The sequence below is a fragment of the Oncorhynchus masou genome, unplaced genomic scaffold (assembly GCF_036934945.1).
Source record: "Oncorhynchus masou masou isolate Uvic2021 unplaced genomic scaffold, UVic_Omas_1.1 unplaced_scaffold_634, whole genome shotgun sequence".
Lineage (NCBI taxonomy): Eukaryota > Metazoa > Chordata > Actinopteri > Salmoniformes > Salmonidae > Oncorhynchus > Oncorhynchus masou.
Window position 1 is genome coordinate 185089 of NW_027012770.1, and position 26364 is coordinate 211452.

Here is a 26364-nt window from a genome sequence, read left to right on the forward strand (position 1 = left end):
TGCTCTGGGCTGTCAGGCAGAATCACAGTCAGTGTTTTGGTCTTGCCTCGGGTCTCTGCGCTGGGCTGTCAGACAGAATCACAGCCAGTGTTTTGGTCTCTGTTCTGGGCTGTCAGACAGAATCACAGCCAGTGTTTTGGTCTCTGCGCTGGGCTGTCAGGCAGAATCACAGCCAGTGTTTTGGTCTCTGCGCTGGGCTGTCAGGCAGAATCACAGCCAGTGTTTTGGTCTCTGCGCTGGGCTGTCAGGCAGAATCACAGCCAGTGTTTTGGTCTCTGCTCTGGGCTGTCAGACAGAATCACAGTCAGTGTTTTGGTCTTGCCTCGGGTCTCTGCGCTGGGCTGTCAGACAGAATCACAACCAGTGTTTTGTATTGCCTCGGTCTCTGCTCTGGGCTGTCAGACAGAATCACAGCCAGTGTTTTGGTCTCTGCTCTGGGCTGTCAGACAGAATCACAGCCAGTGTTTGGTCTTGCCTCGGGTCTTAGCTCTGGGCTGTCAGACAGAATCACAGTCAGTGTTTTGGTCTTGCCTCGGTCTCTGCTCTGGGCTGTCAGACAGAATCACAACCAGTGTTTTGTATTGCCTCGGTCTCTGCTCTGGGCTGTCAGGCAGAATCACAACCAGTGTTTTGTATTGCCTCGGTCTCTGCTCTGGGCTGTCAGGCAGAATCACAGCCAGTGTTTTGGTCTCTGCTCTGGGCTGTCAGACAGAATCACAGCCAGTGTTTTGGTCTCTGCTCTGGGCTGTCACACAGAATCACAGCCAGTGTTTGGTCTCTGCTCTGGGCTGTCAGACCGAATCACAGCCAGTGTTTTGGTCTCTGCTCTGGGCTGTCAGACAGAATCACAGCCAGTGTTTTGGTCTCTGTTCTGGGCTGTCAGACAGAATCACAGTCCTGGGGGGTAATAAATGCTGTCATATAAAGCACAGATATGAGGTCTAGACCCAGGATGACAATCAACAGGGATGACAGGACAAACTCCTTGTCTATCATCGATTCCATTCAGAACATTCTTCAAAAAGAGATCGTGTAATTCTGGGGTGAAATATCTCACTTGGCTCTGTAGACTGGAAGTTGTTATTTATTTATTAACCTAAACAACGGGTCTGATCCACACAGAATAACAACGGGTCTGATCCACACAGAATAACAACGGGTCTGATCCACGCAGAATAACAACGGGTCTGATCCACACAGAATAACAACGGGTCTGATCCACACAGAATAACAACGGGTCAGATCCACACAGAATAACAACGGGTCTGATCCACACAGAATAACAACGGGTCTGATCCACACAGAATAACAACGGGTCAGATCCACACAGAATAACAACGGGTCTGATCCACACAGAATAACAACGGGTCTGATCCACACAGAATAACAACGGGTCTGATCCACACAGAATAACAACGGGTCTGATCCACACAGAATAACAACGGGTCAGATCCACACAGATTAACAACGGGTCTGATCCACACAGAATAACAACGGGTCTGATCCACACAGAATAACAACGGGTCTGATCCACACAGAATAACAACGGAATAACACAGAATAACAACGGGTCTGATCCACACAGATTAACAATGTCTCTGATCCACACAGATTAACAATGTCTCTGATCCACACAGATTAACAATGTCTCTGATCCACACAGATTAACAACGGGTCTGATCCACACAGATTAACAACGGGTCTGATCCACACAGAATAACAACGGGTCTGATCCACACAGAATAACAACGGGTCTGATCCACACAGAATAACAACGGGTCTGATCCACACAGAATAACAACGGAATAACACAGAATAACAATAATCCACACAGAATAACAATAACTCATACATCAAACTGTAGAACCCAGTTCCCTACATTTGAACATAATTTTTTTTTTTTATCAAACAAAACTGTGCTACGCTTTATCTCTGGGACCCTCAGGATGACAAATCATAGCCAGATTACTGAATGTAAGTACATTATTTACCTTCAGAGGTGAATGTATCAAACCAGTTGGCGTGATAAAAGTGTTCTGTTGTTGTGGACTCTCCTCAAACAATAACATGGTATTGTTTCACTGTAATAGCTACTGTAAATTGGACAGTGCAGTTAGATTAACAAGAATGTTAAGCTTTCTGCCCATGTGAGACATGTCTATGTCCCGGAAAGTTGGCTGTTGTTTACAACGTCATTCCAGTCACGTTAGCAACAACCGTACCGGTTTAGGGACACCCATCCTGTAGTTAAGGTAGACGTGTTTAGAAATGTATTCTGTTCTCATTTACAATAAAATATCTCACACACACACGCGCACACACACACACACACACACACACACACACACACACAGCTAGGGGGTTCACTGAGGTGGTGGCGTTGCCATGCAACCGAGAGTAGGCGGCAGCATATTCAGACTACTGAGAGAGGAGAGTTGCAGACAGGCCCAGCTGTGTGTGTGTGTGTGTACCTACCTGTGAAAAAGGACTGACTTGACGAGTGTCACCACATCACGACTGGCGTTGTACCCGGCACACACGATGGCCACGTGAATGGTCTGAGAGGAGAGAGAGAGAGAGAATGGAAGAGAGAGAGAGAGAGAGAGAGAGAGAGAGAGAGAGAGAGAGAGAATGGAAGAGAGAGGGGGAGAGACAGAGAGACAGAGAGAGGGATGAGAGGGGGAGAGAGAGAGAGACAGAGAGAGAGAGGGAAGAGAGAGGGGGGAGAGAAAGAGAGAGAGAGAGAGAGAGAGAGAGAGAGAGAGAGAGAGAAAAAGAGAGAGAGAGAGAGAGAGTAGAGAACGGAAGAGAGAGAGAGAGATCGAGGTAGGTAGAGAGAGCAGGAGAGAGAGAGAGAGAGAGAGGAGAGGGGGAGAGCGAGAGAGAGGAGGAGATTGAGAGAGAGAGAGAAAATAACATTATTTTCTACAAAGTCCAACATGATTTGTCCTCTGCTTGAAGCAGTAACAGAACCCCTTATCACATGTCTCTGAACACTAAGCACCATTTAGTTAGTTAATTATTTCAGAGGGAATAGTGTTTATCCCACATCAAGACTAAATCCCACATTAGAACCCCTATAGTAGCACCAGGGGAAGAATACAGTATGTGAACTAGATCAGGGTTATTCATCTACTGCCCTCTAGGAACCAATCAGCACGAGGCTAAAGCCCTTTATACATGGGGGTTGTACATTTGGTCACAGTATTGTATCGAACTAGACTGATGCCCGACTGAATGTTGTCCTCAATGCTATTGTCTTGACGCTGACGAAGATTTAAACAAAAGTGCATTACAGGGTTGCTTGGGAAATACAAGGATATTTCTAAAAAAGGAGTCAAATCATTGGTAGGAAAAACATTTTGTCATCGTTGTGATGACGCCAGATTGACTTTAGACGCAGTATAACGTTAGCCAGCTAACTAAGATCGAGGGGACAACAGTGACTTAGCTAGCTGACATTAGCATCGTTAGCAATTTTTTACACTCTTTGCTCGCTAACGGCAACATTGCTGTCTCTCCAAAGTACATTTGAAAGAATCACAATGATGGCAAAGTTGTTTCCAACTAATTATTTGCCTACTTTAATGTTAACGTATTTCCAGACCACTATAGTGTCATTTATATCAAACAGTCATAATCCCTGTTCATAATGACTGTTGGGCCTCGCGTCTACCGCTGGGCCTCGCGTCTACCGCTGGGCCTCGCGTCTACCGCTGGGCCTCGCGTCTACCGCTGGGCCTCGCGTCTACCGCTGGGCCTCGCGTCTACCGCTGGGACTCGCGTCTACCGCTGGGCCTCGCGTCTACCGTTGGGCCTCACGTCTACTGCACGTCTACCGCCGGGCCTCGCGTCTACCGCCGGGCCTCGCGTCTACCGCCGGGCCTCGCGTCTACCGCCGGGCCTCGCGTCTACCGCCGGGCCTCGCGTCTACCGCCGGGCCTCGCGTCTACCGCCGGGCCTCGCGTCTACCGTTGGGCCTCGCGTCTACCGCTGGGCCTCGCGTCTACCGCTGGGCCTCGCGTCTACCGCTGGGCCTCGCGTCTACCGCTGGGCCTCGCGTCTACCGCTGGGCCTCGCGTCTACCGCTGGGCCTCGCGTCTACCGCTGGGACTCGCGTCTACCGCTGGGCCTCGCGTCTACCGTTGGGCCTCACGTCTACTGCACGTCTACCGCCGGGCCTCAGTCTGCCGTTGGGCCTCAGTCTGCCGTTGGGCCTCAGTCTGCCGTTGGGCCTCAGTCTACCGCTGGGACTCAGTCTACCGCTGGGCCTCAGTCTACCGTTGGGCCTCAGTCTACCGTTGGGCCTCAGTCTACCGTTGGGCCTCAGTCTGCCGTTGGGCCTCAGTCTGCCGTTGGGCCTCAGTCTACCGCTGGGCCTCAGTCTACCGCTGGGCCTCAGTCTACCGCTGGGCCTCAGTCTACCGTTGGGCCTCAGTCTACCGCTGGGCCTCAGTCTACCGCTGGGCCTCAGTCTACTGCTGGGCCTCAGTCTACCGCTGGGCCTCAGTCTACCGCTGGGCCTCAGTCTACCGCTGGGCCTCAGTCTACCGCTGGGCCTCAGTCTACCGCTGGGCCTCAGTCTACCGTTGGGCCTCAGTCTACCGCTGGGCCTCAGTCTACCGCTGGGCCTCAGTCTACCGCTGGGCCTCAGTCTACTGCGGAGTCCGTAGAACGGTAAAAACAATGGTAGCGACGCGACCGAGAGACTGAGGAGCAACACACACATCAACAGGGAGTCTCAATGCACAGCACTGCTCCTGTTGTCCTGTTGAGTTGAACGATTCATATATTTGGCAACCTTACCTGACTCCTAAATGACTCCTAAATGACTCTTATCTGACTCCTAAATGACTCTTATCTGACTCCTAAATGACTCTTATCCGACTCCTAAATGACTCTTATCCGACTCCTAAATGACTCTTATCCGACTCCTAAATGACTCTTATCCGACTCCTAAATGACTCTTATCCGACTCCTAAATGACTCTTATCCGACTCCTAAATGACTCTTATCCGACTCCTAAATGACTCTTATCCGACTCCTAAATGACTCTTACCCGACTCCTAAATGACTCTTATCTGAATCCTATATGAATCCAACTTAAGTCCATTTCAGTCTCATTTCTACTGATGTGAAAGAAGAGTTTCTACAGCCTGTTCCAGCATCTCTCCTCTCTTGTTAAATCCTTTCTTCCATCTCTCCTCTCTTCTTAAATCCTTTCTTCCATCTCTCCTCTCTTCTTAAATCCTTTCTTCAGTCTCTCCTCTCTTCTTAAATCCTTTCTTCAGTCTCTCCTCTCTTCTTAAATCCTTTCTTCAGTCTCTCCTCTCTTCCAAATCCTTTCGTCCATCTCTCCTCAAATAATGTATTCTCTAAATGCCTGTAGTAGGGTGTTATCACCCAATCAGAGGGTCGTTGTAAAGTGACTCAGACAGGGTCCTCATAGTTTCATCTCTCCAATAAATAAAACATCTATGGTCCTTCTCTACAAACGCTCACTGTTAGTTCATTATCTATAGTCTTCTCTACAAACACACAATGTTAGCCTGTTAGTTCATTATCTATGGTCTTCTCTACAAACACACACTGTGGTCACAGACAGGCTGGCTGAGGACAGTAGAGATGGGCCAATCAGGACAGTAGTGATGGACCAATCATGACAGTAGAGATGGGCCAATCAGGACAGTAGAGATGGACCAATCAGGACAGTTGAGATGGGCCAATCAGGACAGTAGAGATGGACCAATCAGGACAGTTGAGATGGGCCAATCAGGACAGTAGATATGGGCCAATAAGGACAGTACAGATGGACCAATCATGACAGTAGAGATGGGCCAATCAGGACAGTAGAGATGGACCAATAAGGACAGTAGAGATGGACCAATAAGGACAGTAGAGATGGACCAATAAGGACAGTAGAGATGGACCAATAAGGACAGTAGAGATGGACCAATAAGGACAGTAGAGATGGACCAATAAGGACAGTAGATATGGACCAATAAGGACAGTAGATATGGACCAATAAGGACAGTAGAGATGGACCAATAAGGACAGTAGAGATGGACCAATAAGGACAGTAGAGATGGACCAATAAGGACTACTCAAAGCACAGTGCAGCTGGTAATACCCATCATGCCCTTTGTCAGAGCCTTGCTAGTGATGAACGTGTCTGAAATGGGTATAATGTATAGACACAACAGAGGGCATATTGAAGAGATTTACTGTGACATCACAGTACCAAAGACCCTCCAACAAACCTGCTAAACCTGACAGACAGACACTCAATGAGTAGCCATAATATCACAATATTTAATATGGCCAGGCTTTAATAAATAGTCCGGGTGGCCATCTGATTCATTGTTCAGCAGTCTTACGGCTTGGGGGGGTAGAGGCTGTTTAAGGAGCCTCTTGGTCCTAGACTTGGTGCTCCGGTACCGCTTGCCGTGAGGTAGCAGAGAAACCAGTCTATAACTTGGGGTGACTGAAGTCTTTGACAATTTATCCAAGACCGACCAGTAAGAAAATGTATGCACTCTGGTAATTGACAAAATAAAATTAAAAAAAAAGTAGATTAGTGTATATATGAAATAGAAAGGTGTGTTAGATGTTTGGATGACCTGAGGTGGAGGTATAACACGAATGGACTACATGCAGTGCTGAAGGTCACACCACTGGTGCATTTCTCTGGTAGAGAATCAATACCCACGTACACAGTACTGTCAGGATCAACTGTAGGAGGGGCAAACACACTAAACAGACAGGCTGATCTTATCTGATCTCCTCCGAGTGTAACTCACCTGACACTAGTCTACCAGTCTTATCTCCTCCTAGTGTAACTCACCTGACACTAATCTACCAGTCTTATCTCCTCCTAGTGTAACTCACCTGACACTAGTCTACCAGTCTTATCTCCTCCTAGTGTAACTCACCTGACACTAGTCAACCAGTCTTATCTCCTCCTAGTGTAACTCACCTGACACTAGTCTACCAGTCTTATCTCCTCCTAGTGTAACTCACCTGACACTAGTCTACCAGTCTTATCTTGTCTCCTCCTAGTGTAACTCACCTGACACTAGTCTACCAGTCTTATCTCCTCCTAGTGTAACTCACCTGACACTAATCTACCAGTCTTATCTCCTCCTAGTGTAACTCACCTGACACTAGTCTACCAGTCTTATCTCCTCCTAGTGTAACTCACCTGACACTAGTCAACCAGTCTTATCTCCTCCTAGTGTAACTCACCTGACACTAGTCTACCAGTCTTATCTCCTCCTAGTGTAACTCACCTGACACTAGTCTACCAGTCTTATCTTGTCTCCTCCTAGTGTAACTCACCTGACACTAGTCTACCAGTCTTATCTCCTCCTAGTGTAACTCACCTGACACTAGTCTACCAGTCTTATCTCCTCCTAGTGTAACTCACCTGACACTAGTCTACCAGTCTTATCTTATCTCTTCCTAGTGTAACTCACCTGACACTAGTCAACCAGTCTTATCTCCTCCTAGTGTAACTCACCTGACACTAGTCTACCAGTCTTATCTCCTCCTAGTGTAACTCACCTGACACTAGTCTACCAGTCTTATCTCCTCCTAGTGTAACTCACCTGACACTAGTCTACCAGTCTTATCTCCTCCTAGTGTAACTCACCTGACACTAGTCTACCAGTCTTATCTCCTCCTAGTGTAACTCACCTGACACTAGTCTACCAGTCTTATCTTATCTCTTCCTAGTGTAACTCACCTGACACTAGTCTACCAGTCTTATCTCCTCCTAGTGTAACTCACCTGACACTAGTCTACCAGTCTTATCTCCTCCTAGTGTAACTCACCTGACACTAGTCTACCAGTCTTATCTTATCTCCTCCTAGTGTAACTCACCTAACACTAGTCAACCAGTCTTATCTTATCTCCTCCTAGTGTAACTCACCTGACACTAGTCTACCAGTCTTATCTCCTCCTAGTGTAACTCACCTGACACTAGTCTACCAGTCTTATCTCCTCCGAGTGTAACTCACCTGACACTAGTCTACCACTCTTATCTCCTCCTAGTGTAACTCACCTGACACTAGTCTACCAGTCTTATCTTATCTCCTCCTAGTGTAACTCACCTGACACTAGTCAACCAGTCTTATCTTATCTCCTCCTAGTGTAACTCACCTGACACTAGTCTACCAGTCTTATCTCCTCCTAGTGTAACTCACCTGACACTAGTCTACCAGTCTTATCTTGTCTCCTCCTAGTGTAACTCACCTGACACTAGTCTACCAGTCTTATCTTATCTCCTCCTAGTGTAACTCACCTGACACTAGTCTACCAGTCTTATCTCCTCCTAGTGTAACTCACCTGACACTAGTCTACCAGTCTTATCTCCTCCTAGTGTAACTCACCTGACACTAGTCTACCAGTCTTATCTCCTCCTAGTGCAACTCACCTGACACTAGTCTACCAGTCTTATCTCCTCCTAGTGTAACTCACCTGACACTAATCTACCAGTCTTATCTTATCTCCTCCTAGTGCAACTCACCTGACACTAGTCTACCTGTCTTATCTTATCTCCTCCTAGTGTAACTCACCTGACACTAATCTACCAGTCTTATCTCCTCCTAGTGTAACTCACCTGACACTAGTCTACCAGTCTTATCTCCTCCTAGTGTAACTCACCTGACACTAGTCTACCAGTCTTATCTAATCTCCTCCTAGTGTAACTCACCTGACACTAGTCTACCAGTCTTATCTAATCTCCTCCTAGTGTAACTCACCTGACACTAGACTACCAGTCTTATCTTATCTCCTCCTAATGTAACTCACCTGACACTAGTCTACCAGTCTTATCTCCTCCTAGTGTAACTCACCTGACACTAGTCTACCAGTCTTATCTCCTCCTAGTGCAACTCACCTGACACTAGTCTACCAGTCTTATCTTATCTCCTCCTCGTGTAACACACCTGACACTAGTCTACCAGTCTTATCTCCTCCTAGTGTAACTCACCTGACACTAATCTACCAGTCTTATCTTGTCTCCTCCTAGTGTAACTCACCTGACACTAGTCTACCAGTCTTATCTTGTCTCCTCCTAGTGTAACACACCTGACACTAGTCTACCAGTCTTATCTCCTCCTAGTGTAACTCACCTGACACTAGTCTACCAGTCTTATCTCCTCCTAGTGTAACTCACCTGACACTAGTCTACCAGTCTTATCTCCTCCTAGTGTAACTCACCTGACACTAGTCTACCAGTCTTATCTCCTCCTAGTGTAACTCACCTGACACTAGTCTACCAGTCTTATCTTGTCTCCTCCTAGTGTAACTCACCTGACACTAGTCTACCAGTCTTATCTTGTCTCCTCCTAGTGTAACTCACCTGACACTAGTCTACCAGTCTTATCTCCTCCTAGTGTAACTCACCTGACACTAGTCTACCAGTCTTATCTCCTCCTAGTGTAACTCACCTGACACTAGTCTACCAGTCTTATCTCCTCCTAGTGTAACTCACCTGACACTAGTCTACCAGTCTTATCTCCTCCTAGTGTAACTCACCTGACACTAGTCTACCAGTCTTATCTCCTCCTAGTGTAACTCACCTGACACTAGTCTACCAGTCTTATCTTGGCTCCTCCTAGTGTAACTCACCTGACACTAGTCTACCAGTCTTATCTTGTCTCCTCCTAGTGTAACTCACCTGACACTAGTCTACCAGTCTTATCTCCTCCTAGTGTAACTCACCTGACACTAGTCTACCAGTCTTATCTTATCTCCTCCTAGTGTAACTCACCTGACACTAGTCTACCAGTCTTATCTTATCTCCTCCTAGTGTAACTCACCTGACACTAGTCTACCAGTCTTATCTTGTCTCCTCCTAGTGTAACACACCTGACACTAGTCTACCAGTCTTATCTTGTCTCCTCCTAGTGTAACTCACCTGACACTAGTCTACCAGTCTTATCTTGTCTCCTCCTAGTGTAACTCACCTGACACTAGTCTACCAGTCTTATCTTGTCTCCTCCTAGTGTAACACACCTGACACTAGTCTACCAGTCTTATCTCCTCCTAGTGTAACTCACCTGACACTAGTCTACCAGTCTTATCTCCTCCTAGTGTAACTCACCTGACACTAGTCTACCAGTCTTATCTCCTCCTAGTGTAACTCACCTGACACTAGTCTACCAGTCTTATCTTATCTCTTCCTAGTGTAACTCACCTCACACTAGTCTACCAGTCTTATCTCCTCCTAGTGTAACTCACCTCACACTAGTCTACCAGTCTTATCTCCTCCTAGTGTAACTCACCTGACACTAGTCTACCAGTCTTATCTTATCTCCTCCTAGTGTAACTCACCTGACACTAGTCTACCAGTCTTATCTTATCTCTTCCTAGTGTAACTCACCTCACACTAGTCTACCAGTCTTATCTCCTCCTAGTGTAACTCACCTCACACTTGTCTACCGCTGGCTGCTGCACACAGTCTGACCTGTTGCCCGGGGAGCCAGCTTTAAGCCCCGCCTCGTTGTCCCCTGTTCCCTCCTCCGAGTGAGTCTTGCTCTGGTTGCCGCGGTGATTGGTGTGATGTGGAGCAGGGCCAGCAGGGCTCCGGTGTGGTCGGCTGAGTTCACGGCGGAGAAGTTGGTTCTCCTCTTCCACCTCACGGACCCTCAGCTCCAACGCCTCCCTAGACACACCCCCTCCCAAGACCCCGCCCCTGGCCGTCAACGTGGACAACTGAGGCAACAGGGGCGACAGGGGGAGGGGCCTCACTGTAGAGGGGGAGGAGACAGAGAAACAGGAAGTTGATCAGAAGCAATAGTGCCACATTCATTAAGTCAACTGAGGGCCACGTTAAATCAGCTCACTGGCCAGTTGCGGATCGTAAACCACGAGTTTAAGACCACTGCAATAAGCCATTCGCCTGGTCCCAGATAAGTATGTGTTCAAGCCAACTGATCTCCAGCTGGCTAAAGCTCAGGCAGAAATGGTACAAGCCTCACAGCAGGATATCATCACTTCAGGGTATAGACTCAGCAGGGTTCTCAATTTCAACTTTAACTCAACTCTTAACTCGGCTTGCCTCAACTTCTCTCCGTGAATCAATATGAATCACTGACATTGCTGGACGTGATGTGAGGAAAGATGAAACCAGAGCACTACGACTGCAGAAGAAGCACCGGAGACAAGGAGTCAATGATCAGTGATTAGTATATATATATATATATATATATCTATCAGCCTAGAACCAGTGATTAGTATATATATATATATATATATATATATACACAGTGCCTTGCGAAAGTATTCGGCCCCCTTGAACTTTGTGACCTTTTGCCACATTTCAGGCTTCAAACATAAAGATATAAAACTGTATTTTTTTGTGAAGAATCAACAACAAGTGGGACACAATCATGAAGTGGAACGACATTTATTGGATACTTCAAACTTTTTTAACAAATCAAAAACTGAAAAATTGGGCGTGCAAAATGATTCAGCCCCTTTACTTTCAGTGCAGCAAACTCTCTCCAGAAGTTCAGTGAGGATCTCTGAATGATCCAATGTTGACCTAAATGACTAATGATGATAAATACAATCCACCTGTGTGTAATCAAGTCTCCGTATAAATGCACCTGCACTGTGATAGTCTCAGAGGTCCGTTAAAAGCGCAGAGAGCATCATGAAGAACAAGGAACACACCAGGCAGGTCCGAGATACTGTTGTGAAGAAGTTTAAAGCCGGATTTGGATACAAAAAGATTTCCCAAGCTTTAAACATCCCAAGGAGCACTGTGCAAGCGATAATATTGAAATGGAAGGAGTATCAGACCACTGCAAATCTACCAAGACCTGGCCGTCCCTCTAAACTTTCAACTCATACAAGGAGAAGACTGATCAGAGATGCAGCCAAGAGGCCCATGATCACTCTGGATGAACTGCAGAGATCTACAGCTGAGGTGGGAGACTCTGTCCATAGGACAACAATCAGTCGTATATTGCACAAATCTGGCCTTTATGGAAGAGTGGCAAGAAGAAAGCCATTTCTTAAAGATATCCATAAAAAGTGTCGTTTAAAGTTTGCCACAAGCCACCTGGGAGACACACCAAACATGTGGAAGAAGGTGCTCTGGTCAGATGAAACCAAAATTGAACTTTTTTGGCAACAATGCAAAACGTTATGTTTGGCGTAAAAGCAACACAGCTCATCACCCTGAACACACCATCCCCACTGTCAAACATGGTGGTGGCAGCATCATGGTTTGGGCCTGCTTTTCTTCAGCAGGGACAGGGAAGATGGTTAAAATTGATGGGAAGATGGATGGAGCCAAATACAGGACCATTCTGGAAGAAAACCTGCAAAAGACCCGAGATTGGGACGGTGATTTGTCTTCCAACAAGACAATGATCCAAAACATAAAGCAAAATCTACAGTGGAATGGTTCAAAAATAAACATATCCAGGTGTTAGAATGGCCAAGTCAAAGTCCAGACCTGAATCCAATCGAGAATCTGTGGAAAGAACTGAAAACTGCTGTTCACAAATGCTCTCCATCCAACCTCACTGAGCTCGAGCTGTTTTGCAAGGAGGAATGGGAAAAAAATTCAGTCTCTCGATGTGCAAAACTGATAGAGACATACCCCAAGCGACTTACAGCTATAATCGCAGCAAAAGGTGGCGCTACAAAGTATTAACTTAAGGGGGCTGAATAATTTTGCACGCCCAATTTTTCAGTTTTTGATTTGTTAAAAAAGTTTGAAAATATCCAATAAATGTCGTTCCAATTCATGATTGTGTCCCAATTGTTGTTGATTCGTCACAAAAAAATACAGTTTTATATCTTTATGTTTGAAGCCTGAAATGTGGCAAAAGGTCGCAAAGTTCAAGGGGGCCGAATACTTTCGCAAGGCACTGTATATTAGCCTAGCATCAGTGACCAGTGTTTAGTATATCTATCAGCCTAGCATCAGTGACCAGTGTTTAGTATATCTATCAGCCTAGCATCAATGACCAGTGTTTAGTATATCTATCAGCCTAGCATCAATGACCAGTGTTTAGTATAGATATCAGCCTAGCATCAGTGATCAGTGTTTAGTATATCTATCAGCCTAGCATCAATGACCAGTGTTTAGTATAGATATCAGCCTAGCATCAGTGATCAGTGTTTAGTATATATATCAGCCTAGCATCAGTGATCAGTGTTTAGTATATCTATCAGCCTAGCATCAGTGACTAGTGTTTAGTATATATATCAGCCTAGCATCAGTGACTAGTGTTTAGTATATCTATCAGCCTAGCATCAGTGACCAGTGTTTAGTATATCTATCAGCCTAGCATCAATGATCAGTGTTTAGTATATCTATCAGCCTAGCATCAGTGACTAGTGTTTAGTATATCTATCAGCTGAGCATCAGTGATCAGTGTTTAGTATATCTATCAGCCTAGCATCAGTGACTAGTGTTTAGTATATCTATCAGCCTAGCATCAATGATCAGTGTTTAGTATATCTATCAGCCTAGCATCAGTGACCAGTGATTAGTATATCTATCAGCCTAGCATCAGTGACCAGTGTTTAGTATATCTATCAGCCTAGCATCAGTGACCAGTGTTTAGTATATCTATCAGCCTAGCATCAATGATCAGTGTTTAGTATATCTATCAGCCTAGCATCAGTGACTAGTGTTTAGTATATCTATCAGCTTAGCATCAATGACCAGTGATTAGTATATCTATCAGCTGAGCATCAGTGACTAGTGTTTAGTATATCTATCAGCCGAGCATCAGTGACTAGTGTTTAGTATATCTATCAGCCGAGCATCAGTGACTAGTGTTTAGTATATCTATCAGCCTAGCATCAATGACTAGTGTTTAGTATATCTATCAGCCGAGCATCAGTGACTAGTGTTTAGTATATCTATCAGCTGAGCATCAGTGACTAGTGTTTAGTATATCTATCAGCCGAGCATCAGTGACTAGTGTTTAGTATATCTATCAGCTGAGCATCAATGAACAGTGTTTAGTATATCTATCAGCCTAGCATCAATGATCAGTGTTTAGTATATCTATCAGCTGAGCATCAATGATCAGTGTTTAGTATATCTATCAGCCTAGCATCAATGATCAGTGTTTAGTATATCTATCAGCCTAGCATCAGTGACCAGTGTTTAGTATATCTATCAGCCTAGCATCAGTGACCAGTGTTTAGTATATCTATCAGCCTAGCATCAGTGACCAGTGTTTAGTATATCTATCAGCCTAGCATCAGTGACCAGTGTTTAGTATATCTATCAGCCTAGCATCACTGATTAGTATATCTATCAGCCTAGCATCAGTGACCAGTGTTTAGTATATCTATCAGCCTAGCATCAGTGACCAGTGTTTAGTATATCTATCAGCCTAGCATCAGTGACCAGTGTTTAGTATATCTATCAGCCTAGCATCAATGATCAGTGTTTAGTATATCTATCAGCCTAGCATCAATGATCAGTGTTTAGTATATCTATCAGCCTAGCATCAGTGACCAGTGTTTAGTATATCTATCAGCTGAGCATCATTGACCAGTGTTTAGTATATCTATCAGCCTAGCATCACTGATTAGTATATCTATCAGCCTAGCATCAGTGACCAGTGTTTAGTATATCTATCAGCCTAGCATCAGTGACTAGTGTTTAGTATATCTATCAGCCTAGCATCAGTGACCAGTGTTTAGTATATCTATCAGCCTAGCATCAATGATCAGTGTTTAGTATATCTATCAGCCTAGCATCAATGATCAGTGTTTAGTATATCTATCAGCCTAGCATCAGTGACCAGTGTTTAGTATATCTATCAGCTGAGCATCAGTGACCAGTGTTTAGTATATCTATCAGCCTAGCATCAGTGACCAGTGTTTAGTATATCTATCAGCCTAGCATCAGTGACCAGTGTTTAGTATATCTATCAGCTGAGCATCAGTGACCAGTGTTTAGTATATCTATCAGCCTAGCATCAGTGACCAGTGTTTAGTATATCTATCAGCTGAGCATCATTGACCAGTGTTTAGTATATCTATCAGCCTAGCATCAGTGACCAGTGTTTAGTATATCTATCAGCCTAGCATCAGTGACCAGTGTTTAGTATATCTATCAGCTGAGCATCATTGACCAGTGTTTAGTATATCTATCAGCCTAGCATCACTGATTAGTATATATATCAGCCTAGCATCAGTGACCAGTGTTTAGTATATCTATCAGCCTAGCATCAGTGACTAGTGTTTAGTATATCTATCAGCCTAGCATCAGTGACCAGTGATTAGTATATCTATCAGCTGAGCATCAATGACCAGTGTTTAGTATATCTATCAACCCAGCATCAGTGATCAGTGATTAGTATATCTATCAGCCTAGCATCAATGACTAGTGTTTAGTATATCTATCAGCCGAGCATCAGTGACTAGTGTTTAGTATATCTATCAGCTGAGCATCAGTGAACAGTGTTTAGTATATCTATCAGCTGAGCATCAGTGATCAGTGATTAGTATATCTATCAGCTGAGCATCAGTGATCAGTGTTTAGTATATCTATCAGCCTAGCATCAATGATCAGTGTTTAGTATATCTATCAGCCTAGCATCAATGACCAGTGTTTAGTATATCTATCAGCCTAGCATCACTGATTAGTACATATATCAGCCGAGCTGAGGAGGAGATGTTAAAGTGTTCACAGCACCAGTGATGTTTTATATCACCGTACTAAGAGGAGATGTTCAAGTGTTCACAGCATCAGTGATGTTTTATATCACTGTACTAAGAGGAGATGTTAAAGTGTTCACAGCATCAGTGATGTTTTATATCACTGTACTAAGAGGAGATGTTAAAGTGTTCACAGCAGCAGTGATGTTTTATATCACCGTACTAAGAGGAGATGTTACAGTGTTCACAGCATCAGTGATGTTTTATATCACCGTACTAAGAGGAGATGTTACAGTGTTCACAGCATCAGTGATGTTTTATATCACCGTACTAAGAGGAGATGTTAAAGTGTTCACAGCATCAGTGATGTTTTATATCACTGTACTAAGAGGAGATGTTAAAGTGTTCACAGCATCAGTGATGTTTTATATCACTGTACTAAGAGGAGATGTTACAGTGTTCACAGCATCAGTGATGTTTTATATCACCGTACTAAGAGGAGATGTTAAAGTGTTCACAGCATCAGTGATGTTTTATATCACCGTACTAAGAGGAGATGTTACAGTGTTCACAGCATCAGTGATGTTTTATATCACCGTACTAAGAGGAGATGTTAGTGTTCACAGCATCAGTGATGTTTTATATCACTGTACTAAGAGGAGATGTTAAAGTGTTCACAGCATCAGTGATGTTTTATATCACCGTACTAAGAAGAGATGTTAAAGTGTTCACAGCATCAGTGATGTTTTATATCACTGTACTAAGAGGAGATGTTAAAGTGTTCACAGCATCAGTGATGTTTTATATCACTGCACTAAGAGAAGGTGTTAAAGTGTTCACAGCATCAGTGATGTTTTATATCACTGTACTAAGAGGAGATGTTCAAGTGTTCACAGCAACAGTGATGTTTTATATCACTGTACTAAGAGGAGATGTTAAAGTGTTCACAGCATCAGCAGCATCGGGCTGAATGTCAAAAGACCTAATGGAGGCTGAGGTTTCAAATTAGCAGTCAGGTCCAAGTGGTGCATCTCTAGCCTTGGAGCACACAGATACCGTTCAATCAATATCCTGGATACTGAGAGGAGAGCCGGGGGGCTATAGCTACGCACCAGGCTCTAATTTCAGCCAGTATCAATTTCTCCTCTCCTCTTTCCCCCCCCCCGATATATCCTCAGACATGAGAGAATATGGAGTTACTTTCGTGTCATTTAATATCAAGCTAAAAAAAACTTCTGAAGTCCAGAACAACATTTGTAGTGTTGCAAAACAGAGAGAAAAAAAAACGAGAAAATTCATTGTAAGGAAATGAAATGCGAGAACAAATGTTTAGTAAATGAATGGGACATTTTGTCTTCTTCTTCTTCTTCTTCTTGAAACATTGAACCTTTGAGTTATTTAGCAGATGCTCTTATCCAGAGGATTAAGGAAATCACCATGGCGACCAAACACCGTGGCCTTCAACATCAAACACCGTGGCGATCAACATCAAACACCGTGGCCATCAACATCAAACACCGTGGCGATCAACATCAAACACCGTGGCGATCAAACACCGTGGCGATCAAACACAATCTCTCTATCTTTGCCTCATATTGTCCCTATCTATTGTCCCTATCTTTGCCTGCTATTGTCCCTATCTATTGTCCCCATCTTTGCCTGCTATTGTCCCAATCATTGCCTGCCATTGTCCCGATCGTTGCCTGCCATTGTCCCTATCTTTGCCTGCTATTGTCCCCATCTTTGCCTGCTATTGTCCCCATCTTTGCCTGCTATTGTCCCCATCTTTGCCTGCTATTGTCCCCATCTTTGTCTGCTATTGTCCCCATCTTTGTCTGCTATTGTCCCCATCTTTGCCTGCTATTGTCACCAATCTTTGCCTGCTATTGTCCCCATCTTTGCGTGCTATTGTCCCCATCTTTGCCTGCTATTGTCCCTATCTATTGTCCCTATCTTTGCCTGCTATTGTCCCTATCTTTGCCTGCTATTGTCCTGATCTTTGCCTGCTATTGTCCCCATCTTTGCCTGCTATTGTCCCTATCTATTGTCCCTATCTTTGCCTGCTATTGTCCCCATCTTTGCGTGCTATTGTCCCCATCTTTGCCTGCTATTGTCCCTATCTATTGTCCCTATCTTTGCCTGCTATTGTCCCCATCTTTGCCTGCTATTGTCCCCATCTTTGCCTGCTATTGTCCTGATCTTTGCCTGCTATTGTCCCCATCTTTGCCTGCTATTGTCCCTATCTTTGCCTGCTATTGTCCCTATCTTTGCCTGCTATTGTCCTGATCTTTGCCTGCTATTGTCCCCATCTTTGCCTGCTATTGTCCCTATCTATTGTCCCTATCTTTGCCTGCTATTGTCCCCATCTTTGCCTGCTATTGTCCCAATCTTTGCCTGCTATTGTCCCCATCTTTGCCTGCTATTGTCCCTATCTTTGCCTGCTATTGTCCTGATCTTTGCCTGCTATTGTCCCTATCTATTGTCCCCATCTTTGCCTGCTATTGTCCCCATCTTTGCCTGCTATTGTCCCCATCTTTGCCTGCTATTGTCCCTATCTATTGTCCCTATCTTTGCCTGCTATTGTCCCAATCTTTGCCTGCTATTGTCCCTATCTTTGCCTGCTATTGTCCCCATCTTTGCCTGCTATTGTCCCTATCTTTGCCTGCTATTGTCCTGATCTTTGCCTGCTATTGTCCCTATCTATTGTCCCCATCTTTGCCTGCTATTGTCCCCATCTTTGCCTGCTATTGTCCCTATCTATTGTCCCCATCTTTGCCTGCTATTGTCCTGATCTTTGCCTGCTATTTTCCCTATCTATTGTCCCTATCTTTGCCTGCTATTGTCCTGATCTTTGCCTGCTATTGTCCCTATCTATTGTCCCCATCTTTGCCTGCTATTGTCCCCATCGTTGTCTGCTATTGTCCCCATCTTTGCCTGCTATTGTCCCCATCTTTGCCTGCTATTGTCCCCATCTTTGTCTGCTATTGTCCCCATCTTTGCCTGCTATTGTCCCCATCTTTGCCTGCTATTGTCTCCATCTTTGCCTGCTATTGTCCCCATCTTTGCTTGTTACCCTGACACTTCTGGAGCTAGGAACACCAGCATTTCACTCGCAATAACATCTGCTAAACATGTGACCAATACAATTTGATTTTTTTTTGCAATTGCAATTGCAAGTTTTGTGTTTTTAATTCCAGAAGCACCACCACCCTGCATCCCACTGCTGGCTTGCTTCTAAAGCTAAGCAGGGTTGGTCCTGGTCGGTCCCTGGACGGGAGACCAGATGCTGCTGGAAGTGGTGTTGGAGGGCCAGTAGGAGGCACCCTTCTGTCTGGCTTTCTAATCAAATGCTCTAGGGCAGTTTAAAAATATATATATATATTTTACCTTTATTTAACTCGGCAAGTCAGTTATTTTCAATGATGGGCTACTGGGGAACAGTGGGTTAACTGCCTTGTTCAGGGGAACAGTGGGTTAACTGCCTTGTTCAGGGGCGACAGATTTGTACCTTGTCAACTCAGGGATTCGATCATGTAACCTTTCAGTTACTAGTCCAACGCTCCAACCACAAGGCTACCTGCCACCCCACCAGTGATGGTGACATTGCCCTGGTTAGGGAGTGCCATCTTTGGGATGGGATGTTAAATGGATGTCCTGATTTGTTGACATTTAATGTAATACTAAGGGTGTTAACCTCAGTGTCGTGGACAAATGTAAGTATGACCACGTAGTCATCCCCCTCACTCCTCACCTCAACACCATGATAGCTGATGTGTGGTGAGCGTTCTGGCACCAAAATGGTGGCTTTGCATCTGACAGATCGCTCCTCAACACCATTGATAGCTGATGTGTGGTGAGCGTTCTGGCACCAAAATGGTGGCTGTGTATCACCCAGGTGGGCAACACAGATTGGTAGTGGATGACTGGACTTTTGGACTTCAGAAGTGTTGCTTGATATTAAATGGCACTAAAGTAGCTCCACGAGGGAACAGCCAAGGATGTTTGTGGATAGAAAGAAAAACAGTGCGTCTCCAGAGGTCGGTCGTGGTCCGTTCAGAGCTGTGAAGATCTCTCTGTACTCCCCCTCACTCTCTCTGCTCTCTCTGTGACCCTGGAGTGATGAAGGGAGCAGAGAGAGAGGACAGAGAGAGAGAGAGGACAGAGAGAGGTCTCAGAGCAAAAAAACTCCCAATACTGCCGGATTAAATATAGAGCCTTTAGTTCCACAGTTCACTTCCTGTGAAAGACACAGCAAGCGTCCGAGTCCTCGCCACCTCTCCAATGCTAATTGGTGTCAGCAGGACTAATGCACTCTTATAGGTCCACAGAACTGAGTTCAACTGTCCAGTACTGTCTATACATATAATATACTGTTATTTATACTGTACTGTCTAGAAATATAATATAGTATGATTTATACTGTATAGTACTGTCCAGAAATCTAATATAGTAGGATTTATACTGTACTGTCTATACATATAATACTGTTATTTATACTGTATAGTACTGTCTATATATATAATATACTGTGATTTATACTGTACTGTCTAGAAATATAATATAGTAGGATTTATACTGTACTGTCTAGAAATATAATATAGTAGGATTTATACTGTATAGTACTGTCTAGAAATATAATAGTGTTATTTATACTGTTTATAAACATAGTCAGCTCGATGTCTGGAGTAATGTTCCTCTGTAGTTTATAAACATAGCCAGCTAGCTGTCTGGAGTAATGTTCCTCTGTAGTTTATAAACATAGTCCGCTAGCTGTCTGGAGTAATGTTCCTCTGTAGTTTATAAACATAGCCAGCTAGCTGTCTGGAGTAATGTTTCTCAGTAGTTTATAAACATAGTCAGCTAGCTGTCTGGAGTAATGTTCCTCTGTAGTTTATAAACATAGCCAGCTAGCTGTCTGGAGTAATGTTCCTCTGTAGTTTATAAACATAGTCAGCTAGCTGTCTGGAGTAATGTTTCTCTGTAGTTTATAAACATAGCCAGCTAGCTGTCTGGAGTAATGTTTCTCTGTACAGTAGTTTATAAACATAGCCAGCTAGCTGTCTGGAGTAATGTTCCTCTGTACAGTAGTTTACAAACATAGTCAGCTAGCTGTCTGGAGTAATGTTCCTCTGTAGTTTATAAACATAGTCAGCTCGCTGTCTGGAGTAATGTTCCTCTGTAGTTTATAAACATAGTCAGCTAGCTGTCTGGAGTAATGTTCCTCTGTAGTTTATAAACATAGTCAGCTAGCTGTCTGGAGTAATGTTCCTCTGTAGTTTATAAACATAGCCAGCTAGCTGTCTGGAGTAATGTTCCTCTGTAGTTTATAAACATAGTCAGCTAGCTGTGTGGAGTAATGTTCCTCTGTAGTTTATAAACATAGCCAGCTAGCTGTCTGGAGTAATGTTCCCCTGTAGTTTATAAACATAGTCAGCTAGCTGTCTGGGGTAATGTTCCTCTGTACAGTAGTTTATAAACATAGTCAGCTAGCTGTAATGTTCCTCTGTAGTTTATAAACATAGTCAGCTAGCTGTCTGGAGTAATGTTCCTCTGCAGTTTATAAACATAGCCAGCTAGCTGTCTGGAGTAGTGTTCCTCTGTAGTTTATAAACATAGTCAGCTCGCTGTCTGGAGTAATGTTCCTCTGTAGTTTATAAACATAGTCAGCTAGCTGTCTGGAGTAATGTTCCTCTGTAGTTTATAAACATCGCCAGCTAGCTGTCTGGAGTAATGTTCCCCTGTAGTTTATAAACATAGTGAGCTAGCTGTAATGTTCCTCTGTAGTTTATAAACATAGCCAGCTAGCTGTCTGGAGTAATGTTCCCCTGTAGTTTATAAACATAGTCAGCTAGCTGTCTGGGGTAATGTTCCTCTGTACAGTAGTTTATAAACATAGTCAGCTAGCTGTAATGTTCCTCTGTAGTTTATAAACATAGTCAGCTAGCTGTCTGGAGTAATGTTCCTCTGCAGTTTATAAACATAGCCAGCTAGCTGTCTGGAGTAGTGTTCCTCTGTAGTTTATAAACATAGTCAGCTCGCTGTCTGGAGTAATGTTCCTCTGTAGTTTATAAACATAGTCAGCTAGCTGTCTGGAGTAATGTTCCTCTGTAGTTTATAAACATCGCCAGCTAGCTGTCTGGAGTAATGTTCCCCTGTAGTTTATAAACATAGTCAGCTAGCTGTAATGTTCCTCTGTAGTTTATAAACATAGTCAGCTAGCTGTCTGGAGTAATGTTCCTCTGCAGTTTATAAACATAGTCAGTTAGCTGTCTGGAGTAGTGTTCCTCTGTAGTTTATAAACATAGTCAGCTAGCTGTCTGGAGTAATGTTCCTCTGTAGTTTATAAACATAGTCAGCTAGCTGTCTGGAGTAATGTTCCTCTGTACAGTAGTTTATAAACATAGCTAGCTGTCTGGAGTAATGTTCCTCTGTAGTTTATAAACATAGTCAGCTAGCTGTCTGGAGTAATGTTCCGCTGTAGTTTATAAACATAGTCAGCTAGCTGTCTGGAGTAATGTTCCTCTGTAGTTTATAAACATAGTCAGCTAGCTGTCTGGAGTAATGTTCCTCTGTAGTTTATAAACATAGCCAGCTAGCTGTCTGGAGAAATGTTCCTCTGTAGTTTATAAACATAGTCAGCTAGCTGTCTGGAGTAATGTTCCTCTGTAGTTTATAAACATAGTCAGCTAGCTGTCTGGAGTAATGTTCCTCTGTACAGTAGTTTATAAACATAGCCAGCTAGCTGTCTGGAGTAATGTTCCTCTGTAGTTTATAAACATAGCCAGCTAGCTGTCTGGAGTAATGTTCCTCTGTAGTTTATAAACATAGCCAGCTAGCTGTCTGGAGTAATGTTCCTCTGTAGTTTATAAACATAGCCAGCTAGCTGTCTGGAGTAATGTTCCTCTGTAGTTTATAAACATAGCCAGCTAGCTGTCTGGAGTAATGTTCCTCTGTAGTTCATAAACATAGTCCGCTAGCTGTCTGGAGTAATGTTCCTCTGTAGTTTATAAACATAGTCAGCTAGCTGTCTGGAGTAATGTTCCTCTGTAGTTTATAAACATCGCCAGCTAGCTGTCTGGAGTAATGTTCCCCTGTAGTTTATAAACATAGTCAGCTAGCTGTAATGTTCCTCTGTAGTTTATAAACATAGTCAGCTAGCTGTCTGGAGTAATGTTCCTCTGCAGTTTATAAACATAGTCAGTTAGCTGTCTGGAGTAGTGTTCCTCTGTAGTTTATAAACATAGTCAGCTAGCTGTCTGGAGTAATGTTCCTCTGTAGTTTATAAACATAGTCAGCTAGCTGTCTGGAGTAATGTTCCTCTGTACAGTAGTTTATAAACATAGCTAGCTGTCTGGAGTAATGTTCCTCTGTAGTTTATAAACATAGTCAGCTAGCTGTCTGGAGTAATGTTCCGCTGTAGTTTATAAACATAGTCAGCTAGCTGTCTGGAGTAATGTTCCTCTGTAGTTTATAAACATAGTCAGCTAGCTGTCTGGAGTAATGTTCCTCTGTAGTTTATAAACATAGCCAGCTAGCTGTCTGGAGAAATGTTCCTCTGTAGTTTATAAACATAGTCAGCTAGCTGTCTGGAGTAATGTTCCTCTGTAGTTTATAAACATAGTCAGCTAGCTGTCTGGAGTAATGTTCCTCTGTACAGTAGTTTATAAACATAGCCAGCTAGCTGTCTGGAGTAATGTTCCTCTGTAGTTTATAAACATAGCCAGCTAGCTGTCTGGAGTAATGTTCCTCTGTAGTTTATAAACATAGCCAGCTAGCTGTCTGGAGTAATGTTCCTCTGTAGTTTATAAACATAGCCAGCTAGCTGTCTGGAGTAATGTTCCTCTGTAGTTTATAAACATAGCCAGCTAGCTGTCTGGAGTAATGTTCCTCTGTAGTTCATAAACATAGTCCGCTAGCTGTCTGGAGTAATGTTCCTCTGTAGTTTATAAACATAGTCAGCTAGCTGTCTGGAGTAATGTTCCTCTGTAGTTTATAAACATAGTCCGCTAGCTGTCTGGAGTAATGTTCCTCTGTAGTTTATAAACATAGCCAGCTAGCTGTCTGGAGTAATGTTCCTCTGTAGTTTATAAACATAGCCAGCTAGCTGTCTGGAGTAATGTTCCTCTGTAGTTTATAAACATAGTCAGCTAGCTGTCTGGAGTAATGTTCCTCTGTAGTTTATAAACATAGTCAGCTAGCTGTCTGGAGTAATGTTCCTCTGTAGTTTATAAACATTGTCAGCTAGCTGTCTGGAGTAATGTTCCTCTTTAGAGTAGTTTCGTAACAGCTAATGTGGATCCCAATAAAATACCAAAATACCAAATCGTGCTGAGCTGGACAGCCCCGTCAGAGTGCTTCCAATCTCTAGACACAGTACACTTTGACACCTCAGGATCGATGCCCTGGGAATGGGCTGACGTAACCTTTCAACAGCCCATGTCAACCAGCCAACAGCTGGGATGTGGAGCTGCAGAGAGACATGCTAGGGCTTGATGGGCGTCTCCTGACCCTTGGTGGTGTGCCTGGTCTCATTGGACAGTGTGTGTTTTGTGCTGATCTGGCAACCCATTTGGCAGGCCATGGTGTCACAGTGACAAAGGGAGGAGGTGAGAGAGACAGTGGGAGGAGCTGCAGAGAGACATGCTAGGGCTTGATGGGCGTCTCCTGGCCCTTGGTGGTGTGCCTGGTCTCATTGGACAGTGTGTGTTTTGTGCTGATCTGGCAACCCATTTGGCAGGCCATGGTGTCACAGTGACAAAGGGAGGAGGTGAGAGAGACAGTGGGAGGAGCTGCAGAGAGACATGCTAGGGCTTGATGGGCGTCTCCTGGCCCTTGGTGGTGTGCCTGGTCTCATTGGACAGTGTGTGTTTTGTGCTGATCTGGCAACCCATTTGGCAGGCCATGGTGTCACAGTGACAAAGGGAAGAGGATAGAGAGACAGTGGGAGGAGTTGAGAGAGACAGCGGGAGGAGGTGAGAGAGACAGTGGGAGGAGGTGAGAGAGACAGTGGGAGGAGGTGAGAGAGACAGTGGGAGGAGGTTAGAGAGACAGTGGGAGGAGGTGAGAGAGACAGGCTTGGAGACAGTGGGAGGAGGTGAGAGAGACAGCGGGAGGAGGTGAGAGAGACAGTGGGAGGAGGTGAGAGAGACAGTGGGAGGAGGTGAGAGAGACAGCGGGAGGAGGTGAGAGAGACAGTGGGAGGAGGTGAGAGAGACAGTGGGAGGAGGTTAGAGAGACAGTGGGAGGAGGTGAGAGAGACAGGCTTGGAGACAGTGGGAGGAGGTGAGAGAGACAGCGGGAGGAGGTGAGAGAGACAGTGGGAGGAGGTGAGAGAGACAGTGGGAGGAGGTGAGAGAGACAGTGGGAGGAGGTTAGAGAGACAGCGGGAGGAGGTGAGAGAGACAGGCTTGGAGACAGCGGGAGGAGGTGAGAGAGACAGTGGGAGGAGGTGAGAGAGACAGCGGGAGGAGGTGAGAGAGACAGCGGGAGGAGGTGAGAGAGACAGCGGGAGGAGGTTAGAGAGACAGCGGGAGGAGGTGAGAGAGACAGCGGGAGGAGGTGAGAGAGACAGCGGGAGGAGGTGAGAGAGACAGCGGGAGGAGGTGAGAGAGACAGCGGGACAGTGGGAGGAGGTTAGAGAGACAGGCTTGGAGACAGTGGGAGGAGGTTAGAGAGACAGTGGGAGGAGGTGAGAGAGACAGTGGGAGGAGGTGAGAGAGACAGTGGGAGGAGGTGAGAGAGACAGGCTTGGAGACAGTGGGAGGAGGTGAGAGAGACAGTGGGAGGAGGTTAGAGAGACAGTGGGAGGAGGTTAGAGAGACAGCGGGAGGAGGTGAGAGAGACAGTGGGAGGAGGTTAGAGAGACAGTGGGAGGAGGTGAGAGAGACAGTGGGAGGAGGTGAGAGAGACAGTGGGAGGAGGTGAGAGAGACAGTGGGAGGAGGTGAGAGAGACAGTGGGAGGAGGTTAGAGAGACAGTGGGAGGAGGTTAGAGAGACAGGCTTGGAGACAGCGGGAGGAGGTGAGAGAGACAGTGGGAGGAGGTGAGAGAGACAGTGGGAGGAGGTGAGAGAGACAGTGGGAGGAGGTGAGAGAGACAGTGGGAGGAGGTGAGAGAGACAGCGGGGAGGAGGTTAGAGAGACAGTGGGAGGAGGTGAGAGAGACAGTGGGTGGGAGGTGAGAGAGACAGTGGGAGGAGGTGAGAGAGACAGTGGGAGGAGGTTAGAGAGACAGTGGGAGGAGGTTAGAGAGACAGGCTTGGAGACAGCGGGAGGAGGTGAGAGAGACAGTGGGAGGAGGTGAGAGAGACAGTGGGAGGAGGTTAGAGAGACAGTGGGAGGAGGTTAGAGAGACAGTGGGAGGAGGTGAGAGAGACAGGCTTGGAGACAGTGGGAGGAGGTGAGAGAGACAGTGGGAGGAGGTTAGAGAGACAGTGGGAGGAGGTGAGAGAGACAGTGGGAGGAGGTGAGAGAGACAGTGGGAGGAGGTTAGAGAGACAGCGGGAGGAGGTTAGAGAGACAGGCTTGGAGACAGTGGGAGGAGGTGAGAGAGACAGTGGGAGGAGGTGAGAGAGACAGTGGGAGGAGGTTAGAGAGACAGTGGGAGGAGGTTAGAGAGACAGTGGGAGGAGGTGAGAGAGACAGGCTTGGAGACAGTGGGAGGAGGTGAGAGAGACAGCGGGAGGAGGTGAGAGAGACAGTGGGAGGAGGTGAGAGA

At 45.1% G+C, this 26364-nt stretch overlaps 1 pseudogene; it reads right to left on the reverse strand.

The window, feature by feature from the left end:
• The window catches only part of LOC135536564 (xylosyl- and glucuronyltransferase LARGE1-like), a 240568-nt pseudogene that overhangs the window by 128224 nt on the left and 85980 nt on the right, over positions 1-26364 (reverse strand).